This window comes from Lactuca serriola, chromosome 8 (genome assembly GCF_051521515.1).
Source record: "Lactuca serriola cultivar US96UC23 chromosome 8, Lser_US96UC23_V15, whole genome shotgun sequence".
NCBI classification, from domain to species: Eukaryota; Viridiplantae; Streptophyta; class Magnoliopsida; order Asterales; family Asteraceae; genus Lactuca; species Lactuca serriola.
In genome coordinates, this window is record NC_136415.1 from 290,030,876 (window position 1) to 290,043,267 (window position 12,392).

The following is a 12,392-nucleotide window of genomic DNA, read 5'->3' on the forward strand; positions in this document are numbered from 1 at the left end:
TCCTAACAATTAAAGTCAAAGGCTTTAATCCTTTGCATGGCTAAAAACACCCCAAGGTTGAATTCTAGCATCTTAGCTCCATGAAATGACGTATCAACTTTGCATGGTTGCACAAAACTCATCAAGGTGACATTTTTATGCATTAGGGACCTCTAAAACATCCATATCTAGAGGTTAAGCTACTAGAGTAACCTCTACTCACAAGGACAAACCAAAATGAACTAAAATGAACCATAAATCACCCCAAACTAGATCTACACAATGAGTTGTCAAGCTAAGAACTTCATACCTTCAATGTCTTGCAAAAGAGGTGATAACTTTGGATCTCTAAGTTGCACTCCAAGCAATGAATCTTCAATATCCTTCAATCACTTCAAAATGCATAAGAAATCACCAATATTGTTTTCAAGAGCTCAAGAGCACTAAAATGGTGGCTAAGGGTTGAGATTAGGGTTTAGGATTTATGGAGGCCGATAAGAAGCAAAGCTCGTGGGACTTAATGAGATTATATAGGGGTAAAACCTCAAAATTTGGGTTTCAAGTTGGCCGGAGTATGCCCCGTGTTCTCCCACGTACGCCCAACGTACGTGGGTGCATCTGCGATCCATCGAAGAGACAGTACACTCAACGTACCTATAGTGTACGCCCCGTATATTGAGCTAGGGACCAAAATGAAAGGTTTTTGAATAAAAGGGGTTAAAGGAAACATACCAAAACTTTCGAATGTTACAATTCTCTTCCAGTTGTATCAGAATTGTTCATTGAAGTCCGTCGCCACAAATAACTTGGGGTAATGCTCCCTTATCTCGTCCTCTGGTCCTACACCCATTTTGAAACTTTGTGATGCTGCCACTGAATTTTCAACAACTCAACAACCTTTTTCCTTAAGGTTTCGTCTTCCGATCAAGAACCACCACCAGTCTCTCGATATAATTCAAGCGATCATCCACCTGAATATTCTCAAATAGAACCACCGTAGAATCATCCTCTAAAAATTTCTGCAGCTGAGAGACATGGAACGTGTTATGGATCTAACTAAGATCCTCGGGAAGATCCAAGCGATAATCAATCCGGCCCGCCCGGGCCAAAACCATAAAATGACCGATGTACCTAGGGCCTAACTTGCCCCTCTTCCTGAATCGGATGATACATTTCCATGGTGACACCATCAGGAGAACCATACCCCCAACCGGGAACTCGAGATCTGATCGGCGTTTGTCGGCATAACTCTTCTACCGACTCTAAGCTGTGTGAAGTCTACTATGAACCTGCTGAATCAACTCGGTATTCTTGAGTAACACTTTGATACTCCCCATGATTCGCTGACCCACCACACCCCAACATATCGGGGTCCTGCATTCCTCTCATAGAGCATCTCAAAAGCAGGTCAATCGTTGCTGGTGTGGTAACTATTGCTATACAAAAATGTCGCTAACGGAAGATACGTATCCCAGCTACCGCCAAAATCTAGAAGACACGCCCACAGCATAACCTCCAATGTCTGGATGGTCCGCTAGCTCTGATCATTCGTTTGCGGGTGAAAGGCCCTGATGAAATGCAGACAGGTACCCATCTCCTCATGGAACCTCTTCCAAAACCTGGAAGTGAACTAGACATCCATGTCTGATACTACTGAAACTGGCACCTTATGTCATGCCACAACCTTCACAATATAAATATCAGCCAACTTCTCCGCAGAGATGCTCTCCTAAATCGGAATAAAGTGTGCACTCTTGGTCAATCGATCCATGATCACCCAAATCGAATCCACTCTACACGTTGTCCGAGGCAGCTTCGTAATGAAATCCATGGTAATCTCTTTCTAGTTCCAAACAAGAATGTTTAACGACTGCATCTTACCATGAAGCCGTTGATGTTCGGCCTTGAGTTTCTTGCAAGTCAATCACCTCTCCACGTACCAAGCAACATCATGCTTCATACATGGCCACCAATAATCAAGAAGGAGATCTCTATACATCTTTGTCGCCCCGAGATGAATGGAGTACCTCGATTAGTGTGCCTCATCCATTAGAACCTAACACGTAACTCCCCAATAAGGAACCCACAATCTCTGATGGAGAGTCAATAAACCCCGACTATCATAATCGAAGGAAGCCACCTGACCCACTATGCACTCACTCTTTCGGTGCTCTTACTTCATAGTCTTGACCTGATCCTACCGAATCTGCTCCAAGAGCGGAGTACTCACTGTCATCCTCATACATATATCCTTAATCGGAGCCACGACCACCTTGCGGATGAAAGCATCGGCCACCACATTGTCCTTTCCCGGATAGTAAAGGATCTCACAATCATAATCCTTCACCATGTCCAACCACCGACGACCCTCATATTCAGATTCGGCTGATCCATCAAGTACCTCAGGCTCTTGTGATTCGTGTAAATAATACAATGGAACTCATAGAGGTAGTGTCGCCAAATCTTGAGGGCGAAAACCATAGCCCCCATCTCCAAATCATGCGTCGGATAATTCGCCTCATGAGACTTCAGCTACCTCGAAGCGTAAGCAATAAGGCGAACCCTCTGCATCAAAATCACGCCCAAACCCATGATCGACATATCACAATAAACCACAAAATCATCAACACCCTCCGGTAGGGTCAAAATCGGTGCCTCGAACAACCTCTGTCTCAGGATCTCAAACGATACCTGCTTCTCAGGCCTCCAACGAAAAGTGACAATCTTCTTCGTCGGACGAGTCTGAGGAACCATTATCTTGGAGAAATCATGAATGAATCTCCAGTAATAAATAAGGCTGAGCATGGGTCGGTTTTGGCCCAAAACCAAACACAAACCGATGGACGCTAGATTCTAAAAAATTGAACCCTAACTGACCATAAACCTGTGGGTTCATTTTTACGTTTTATCGGTTTCTAAATCGGGTTTTTGGGTTCGCTTTTGGGTTTATGAATTAAACCAAACCTGAAACTATTTTTTTATCATCTCATATCCTCACTTATATAGAAGTGAAGATGGCTTCTACTTTGATCCCTCAAGCGATGTGGGACAAAGCTAATACTTGATAAAAGTGAAGACGATGAATGTTGTGCTTATGTAGGCGAGCATATGTAACTATGTTTCAATCACGTGCTGATGTGGGATATGTTTTATCTTGCTACGAAAATAAAAGATGTAAAATATTGTACACATGTTTCAAACCTGAAACCTCCAGTAAAACACACTAGAGCCTTACCCACCTGAACCAGACAATGCTTTTGATATAACTTTGCTAAACATGTTTATATTCGTATATAAATTATATAACTTTATAAACGTTATACATAATCAGTTCGGTTCGGTTTCTTTCGGTTTTACCAAACCCAAACCAAAATTTTTGGTTTTCAAAAAATCTAAACCCAAATCGTCTGTTTATGCTTCGGTTTCGGTTTCTCGGTTTTGGTTTTGTCGGTTTTTTTTCGGTTTTTCGGTTTTCGGGTTCGGTTTTGCTCACCGCTAGTAATAATCTTCCAACCCAAGCAAACACCAAATCTCAGATGGAGACCTCGAAACCTCCCACCTCATCACATCCTCGACCTTGGCCGAATCGACCAAATACCATCCTGGTTGACAAGTTGCCCTAGAAACTGCACCTCATGCAACCAGAACTCACACTTGGAGAACTTCACATATAGTCTCTCCCTCCTCAGCGCCTCTAATACCTCCGTCAAGTTCTCCTCATGATGCTCTTGGGTCTTGGAATAGACCAGGATGTCGTCGATGAATACAATCACAGATCAATCCAACATTGGTCAGCACATGCGGTTCATTAGATCCATGAACGCGGCTGGAGCAATGATGAGCCCAAAGGGCATCACCATGAACATGACCGTAACGATTCCGGAAGGTCATCTTCTGCAAATCATCCTCTCCAACCCTCATCTAATCATAACCCGAAAAAAGATCAATCTTGGAAAAACCAAGATGCACCCTGAAGTTGCTCAAACAAATCATCAATGCTCGGGAGTGGATAACAATTCTTCACTGTTAGCTTATTCAGCTGTCGGTAGTCAATACACATCCGATGCGACCCATACTTCTTCTTCATAGACAAGATTACTGCTCTCCATGGTGATCTACTTAGACAAATGAACCCCTTGCTAACAGCTCCTATAGCTATGTAGACAACTCCTACATCTCTGGAGGAGCTAATCGATACGATGCCTTGGCTATCAGAGTCGCACCAAGAACCAGGTAAATACTAAACTCCACCTCCCTCTCTGGAGGTACCCCAGGCAAATCCTCAAGAAACACATCTGGGTACTCCCATACAATCAGCACATCATCCACGGTCGTCTTATCCTTATCCCGGGTATCCATAACATAGGCGACATAACCATAACAACCCTAAAGAAGATAGTGTTTAGCCCTAGTCGCTAAACATAGAATCGACCCACGCTAAGCTCTCTGTCCTTGAAGCACCGACTCTCCCACACTTGGGGTCCGAACATATACTAACTGATTCTCATAATCGATCACCGCCCCATTGGTGTTGAACCAGTCCGTCCCTACGATAACCTTGTTCCCGCGGAAAGGAATGGGAAACAAGTCAATCATATATTGCCCGCCGAGCATCTCAAGAACACAGCCCTGATGAACCTTGATACCCAGACATATCGATCATCTGCAATCTTAACATCTAATGGAACATACAACTTCCCCGAAGCTCCAACAAACTGCTTGCTGAGCGCAAGATATACAAAAGATCGGGTAGCTCCCGAATCAAACAATACCAAGGCAGAAATACCATTCACAAGGAAGGACCCTAAAATAAAACACACAAATACAAGCAAGTAATTCAACATAAATAAGTAGATAAGGAGAAGATACATACCCGTCACCACATCATGTGTTGTGCGAGCCTCCTCGGTCGTCAGCTGAAAGCCCTGCTATTCACCGACCGGTGGTAGCACCAACTCTTATGACTCTTCAGATCACTGATGGCTACCAGGGCAAGGCGGATGCGCCTGCTGCTGCTAAACTCGGACAATGGGCCTTATTGTGGCCCCTCTGATTGCAATGGAAGCAAATCAGATACGATACTAGGGTGGTGGTGGTAGCAATACAATCCCTATTAATATGACCTGTCCAACTACACTTGAAGCACCCAGAACCACCCGCCTTGCACGTCCCATCGTGTGTCTTGTCGCACCTACCACAGCGAATCCGACCCTGATGGCCTCTCGATCTCGAATCCATAATTGTGGGCCTCTTGCTCGAACCCCCTGAACCTTGAGCCTAGTCCGTCTTCCTTTTCCTCTCCATCTAAAGATCAATGTCTCTTTCTTTGGCTCTCATAAACATATCCTCCAGTGCCCTGCAACTGGATCGGCTCACAAAATGCTGGATATCACTCTTCAACATTTCATGGTATATCACCTTCTTCATCTCCTCATCCGCCACATACTGCGGAACCAACATTGCCCTCTTGCAGAATATAATGGTTGTAACAGCCCAAATTTTCAATAAAACTTTTCATTTTTAAATAACGAAATCATTTCCATAAATTATAAAATCTCGATCACAATTATTTTCAAAATCCATAGCATCAGATAAATCATTCATAAATTAGAGTGTCCCCAAACAAAATGCCAGAGAGTGCATGTTGCGCCATCACACCGGGCCCTTGCCCATAGATCCTGAAGTACCTAAAACAACCAACAAACTGTAAGCTAATGCTTAGTGAGTTCCCCAGAGCATACCCCACATAAACCATATAATAATATAATCCATATCAATCACATAAGCCATGCATATAATCAATCACATAAGCCATGCATATAAACATATAAGGATGATGTTGGCTCCCCCAAGGTCTTACACCTTTCTGCTAGGGGTAAGCAAAGACAAACCAAGAAACCGAGAAACCGACTAAAACCGAAAAAACGAAACAGAAACCAAAACAAAACCAACGGTTAGGGTTTGAATTTTTTAAAAACCAAAAAATCGGGTTCGGTTTTGGTTTTTACCCAGAAACTGACCCATCCAACCCTAGAAACCGACCTATACTTAAAATCGACAAACCGCCCCAAGAAACCGACCTATCGAACCTGAGAAACCGACCCATACTTGATTGTGTTTTGGTTGTAATAGACTATTTCGGACTATGGTTGTAACTTTTAATAGACTATTTGTTGTAAGACTCATGTTTTTTGAAGTATTTAACTTAATTTTCGTGTTTTTTGAAGTATTTAACTTGTTGCTTCATTTATGGAAAATGGATGTAAACCCAGAACCCATGAGTGTGTCGGTTGAACCAAGAAAACCGAAAAACTACCCAAACCGACCTCAGAACCCGAGAACCGAACCGAGCAGAAACCGATCCTATTGGGTTCTGAAAATCAGAAACCGACCATTTATGGGGTGCGTTGGGTTTGTGTCCAAAACAGACCCATGCACAGCCCTACGACGTGTCATGGGCTCCCCATGGTCTTTACCTGGAAAGCCATGGGTTCCCCCACATGGTCTGACATCCAAGTGCCATGGGCTCCTCCCATGGTCTTTACCTGGAAAGCCATGGGCTCCCCTACATGGTCTGACATTCAAGTGTCATGGGCTCCCCCCATGGTCTTTCATGCAAATACCACATAACAACTAGCATATCACAAAGCATATAACCAACTAGTATCCCACATATCTCTATGTCAAATAGTGTACCACATATCAAAAAATGGGCCGGCCTTGGTGCGTTCGTCCCATTGGTATGGTGAGGAGACTCACCTCTCAAAAATGTTGAACTAATACGATCAAGTCCCGACTCACATCTCCGAACTCAACTGCCTACAATCACCATGTGACTAACTTCTTAAAAAACCCAAAATAACAAAGATACCCTTAAAGTCAACTTGGTCAACCATGGTCAGGGTCAAAGTCTAAGTCAAAGTCAAAGTAAAGTTCAAGGTCAACAGTCCATGTTGACCCAACTCGTCGAGTGTACCTGGCAACTCGTCGAGTCCCTTCAGTGCTCAGAAAACCGGGAAAAACCCTAGCCAACTCGCCGAGTTCGCTCAGTTTCCAGAAATCAGGGAAACCCCGAGCCAACTCGTCGAGTTCTTTAGTCTGTCAACCTACTTAATGCGTTAAGCCCCTTTTCTTGAATCTAAAGGTTCCAAACTTCAGATACTTAACCATAGAGATGTCTAAGAGGGTAAAGTTTCAAACTTTACCCCCGGAGATCATCTAATACACTTTAGACCCAAACCCTAGCTCCTTTGAAGAGGGTCTTGACCCATTAAGCCTCTAACTCTTTGCTTTAACGTTTCATGTTGCATATCTAAGGTTCTAGGGTGGTTTAATCATGTAAACTTTTTAAATTTATGTCCATGCATAACATTAAAGGGGCTAAAACACTCCAACATAGCTTATTAAGAGATTTAGGGCATGAGGGAGGGACATGACTTAATAGGAATGCCAACTTTACGTCCAAAGAGGCCATGGGGTGTCCAGATCTGAAGTGATAGCTTCAAACCATGCTCAAGTCCAAGAATGACCCAAGAATAAGCTAAAATTACACAAAACCCTCTAATGGAGAGATCTAGAAAATGAATGATCAAGGTATCAGCTTTATACCTCAATATGAACGCCTCAACAGTAAAGACACTGGATCTACAACCTCTTTCTTCAGCTATGCACTTCCTCCTTCAAGCCTCTTTAAACCAACACCAAGAATGTACTCTTTAAGCTCTCACACACTCACAATGATAGGAAAAGCACAAACTAGGGTTTCTCTGGACAAAAGGGGTGATGAAGGAGGCTAGAAAAGGGGTTTAAGGCCTTTAAATAGGGTGTAAACCCTAAAAATTAGGGTTTTCCTTTCCAGCATCTACTCATCGAGTTGGGGCTCACCAACTTATCAAGTTGAGTCCTTAAACCCGCGTTCAAAAGAATTCCTACATGACGAGTTGCAGCTTCCCAACTCGTCGAGTTCCCGTCCAAAACTCTAAAATATTGAAAAATGAATAATACCTGGACTAAGCATTACAAAGGTGATCTCAGCCACCGTCTCAGTAGTCTGGCGAAGGTCCTGGAACTCCCTCACCAACTGCTACACCTCAATCAATGGTGCACACTCAACTCAGAATCTCGTCACAAAATCATCCCATGTCATCGAATCAACTGCCTCATCTCCCCCGGAACACCCAACCTCCTCTCACTAGTCTCGAGCTTTGTCTTTCAGAAGACGCGAAGAAAGTCTAACCTTTGCCCTATTGGGGCAACTGCTAGTGCGGAAGGCATTAGCGACATCTGCTAACCATCGCCTACTCGTGATCGAGTCCTTCTCCCTGAAGTACTCCGGAGCCCCGTATTCCCGGAACTCCCTGAAAGTCAATGAACGTGCCCAAATCAAAGCTACCATCTCAGAATGGAAAAGAGCCCAAGCTCTCCTCCAACACCTCCATGATACCCTCTTTGATCAAACTAAGGATCACATGAGTCTGCTCAAGTATGATGTAGGTAATCTAAGACGAAATGAACTCCCACGTCTGATCATCCAACTGCCTAGCTCCAGAACCCAAGCCGAAACCCTCACCAGCACCAGAACCACTAACTGGTCTACCTCGAAGAGTCACTATACTGAAAATAGACCATATAAACCATCAGAATATACATAAATAATATCAAGGAGTCTCACACTCTACAAGCTCCATGGTTTCATCACAACTCTCCTTGAATCGAGTACGGATCCTTTGCTTCCAATAGTATGGGCCCATACTATCTTCCACATTTATATGTACTTTCCTTAACGATTGCCTTGAATCCTCCAAGTCACTTCATATCCATACATACAATCCTCAACAAGACAAGGCTCCCCACACTAAATCATTTCCTAGGCTTTCCTAGGGAAAACACTACACTACTCTCCGCCATTAGTTTTAGAAGGAACTCCACTGAACCTCCTCTAACTAGCTCATGAATACAATTACATATCACCGACACCAGATAATTATTTGAATGAAAGGTCTAACACTACAATGGTTGGACTCAAACAAGATCTGCCAATAGAGTTAAAACCTAGTCTTCTAAAATTATTTAGTCTCAACAATATGTAACTTAGTATGTTCGCTGACTAGTTAGCTGAAGCAAATGGGAACTCCTAAAAAGCACACAGCAATTATCATTCGGGCATTGAGTAATCAGAACAAGCATAACCTAAGCAAGCCATCCTATCAATGACTGATCAGTACTAGCATGCAAGTCTACAAGCTCATACAACATGCATATAAAGGAATTTCTCCTAACATTCTATCATGCAATCCTGAGTAGATCCTTAGCCCTAATCTAGCATGGAATTCAAAGATTCACAATTCAAAGCATAACATAAACATGTATGGGTATTTGGGAAAACTTACTTGAGCTCGGTCGGTTACATGAACCATACCCTTTTTCTTTTATTAGAAAACCCTTTTATAAAAGATTTTGTGACATCCCCAAAATTATGGCCAAAAAAGAACGGTTTCATTTATGCTTTTAAAATAATTTCACAGTAAATTCTTTTGATTTAAAAGTGTTGCGGAATTTGTTCCCAAAAACAAAATATGATAAAATAATAATTACCAAAGCATTTCATAAAGAAATGTGTTTTCATTATATAATCAAAACTCGGGATGTCATATTCCGATACATACCAAAAAAGCATAAACGACATATTACAAGCCATACAACAGTTATATACAACTACAAGCTTATAAACAAAATAACTTGATGATTCATCCATCTTATGCCCTCACGCCACTTCCTGTAATACAAATAAAACTGAGTGGGTCAAACTTGGGAGCTTGGTGAGCATATAGGGTTTTCAACCCACAATAAATAATTATATTTAATTTCACCAACCAACAATAACCCGATTACCCATTCCCGTTATCCTCACTTTACGTCCCTAAAACAACATCTATCTCAAGGGACCTAATCTAGGATTTTTCATCGGGACGGACATTACTGCAAAGGGGTTTCCTCAACAATAGATGTCCTAAAGGCAACCATGAGGGGGATAGAGTACACCGGTGAGCACATTGTTCACAACACCTACAGGTTATGAACCTGCCAGCGTTCCACTGGACTGTCTAGAAAGAGTCAGTGGTCGTCATCCATACTCCGCTAGATGACTAGATCAACAACAACATTGAGGCCTCTCATCAGTTTATCACACAACAACTATCTACCCAAGTTCTACCCAACATTTTGTAGATAAAAATATACATATACATACATACGCAACTTAGAAACTAATAAGATATTCATTTAATACTCGTTCCAAATATACAGATTCATTCCATGTAACAGATAATATATATCTATATACACATAGCACATTTTCACTCGGAGATACTTTATATTTATGTGTTAGAAGAAAAGGAATATACACTCACTTGATCAGAAGATGATCGGACAACACTACGACTTTAAAAGTAGTATTTCTTCGGTGAAACCGAAAGATCTTCACAAAAACCGGGCTTCTCGTGGGCAGAGTTTCGGCTCGGAAACTTTACTTCTCGGGGTCTTCGGGGCTTCGGGACTCGCTTCGGGTCTCGAGATGATATCGGGGCTTCGGGGGTATAATTTGCACGTAGATTGATGAAATAAGGGTGAGAGAGAAGAGATTTGGCAACCACAAACGGATGCCCTTTGTGTTCTATTTATAGGGTGAAGTCTGCCGCGAACGCAGTGCGTTCCCCAAACGAACGCAGGGCGTTCCCTTCCAACGCGGTGCGTAGGAGCGAGGTTCCGATCCTATCCCTTATCCGCTGAGTCAGCATCGACATGGCCACTCCGGAGCCAAGTATCGAATGCAGTGTGTTCCCTAATTGAACGCGGGGCGTTCCCTCTTTGTGATGTGTGCCTCGAACTTCAGAAATTCACAACTTTCTCATACGATCTCCGTTTTCGGCATTCTTTATATCCACGCGTAGGTGAGATTATGCTCTACAACTTTTCGTTTAGACTCCGTTGGCTAATTTTCACTTTTATTTTTATTATATTATTTTTAGTAGGTCGGGACAGGAAAACTCCGTTAGAAAATCATAACTTCTTCATCCGACGTCCGTTTTCGTCTGTCTTTTCACCGTTGGACTACTATCGACGAGATATTCTATTCTCGTTTAGATTGTTTCGACTAAAAATCACTCGATCTCATATTTGAGTTTCGGGCTGCATACTGCTAAGTCGAAACTTCGAAAAATCATAACTTCCTAATACGAAGTCAGATTTAGACGTTCTCTTTATGCACGCTCTCGGTTTAACGTATTCTAAGACTTCTGTTTAGATCACTAAGGCTAAATATCGCTCTATCGTAAATTCGTTATTTACGTCATATAGTGTCGCGCCGGTTCTGTCGCGAAATTTCGATAGGTCATAACTTCTTCGTTATAACTCGGATTTCGGCATTCTTTATATATTCGGAAACCTCTTCATGACCACTACGTCTTCATGTATCAATATTGGGTTTATTTAACATTTCATTTTCATGCTTATTTTATTCTTAATTCATTTAAGCCACACAATTAAGCAATTAAGCATAAAACATATAATACTCAAATAATACATTCTTATTATTTCAAAATGGGTTACAAAGGTTAACCTAGACTATTACATCATCATTAATGCCTGGCCCAGAAACACGTGCGTTACACATTTCATTTGAAAAACTCTACCAAACTCTCAGTTTGAGTTCAGACACACCCGAGAGTATGTCCGAATCCCTCAAACTAAGGTTTTGATACCAACTTGTAACGTCCCAAAAATTAAGACTAAAATTTCAACTTTTAGATTAATTAAAACCATTATCCAAACAAAATCATTAAAATCACGGTGAATCATAGTGCATCGATAATGTCCAAGTACATTAGAGTAATATAAAAATACGGAATGATGTGGTGTGTGCACTGCAATTGTAACACCTGGATCCTGGTATGTATTTTAAACCAAATTATTCATTTTTTTAAAGGGACTCAACGAGTTGCAAGCCTCAAACTCGTCGACAAGAAACGGATTTTGGACATGGGACTTAAAGTCTACTCGACGAGTTGAGAAGCCTCAATTCGACGAGTAGGGTTGCTAGAGTAAAACCCAAATATTCAGTGTTCGGACCCTATTTAAGCACCTTAACCTTCAAAAGGTGGCCTCATTTGCAGCCTCCATCGCCCCAAACCCTAGCTACGAAACTCTTATACGTTTTTGAGTGTTTTGAAACATTCTTGGTGCTTTCTTGAAGTTTTGAAGAAGATGAGACTTGAGGAAATAGCAAGGAAGTGAAGGAGAAGAGTATATCCGGAAGTAGAACTTCGTTTCTGGTTCACCTGAGGTATAAAGCTCTTACCTTTCTTATTGAGTGTTTAGATCTAGTTATAGGGATTTTTCTCCATGTTTTTGTTCAA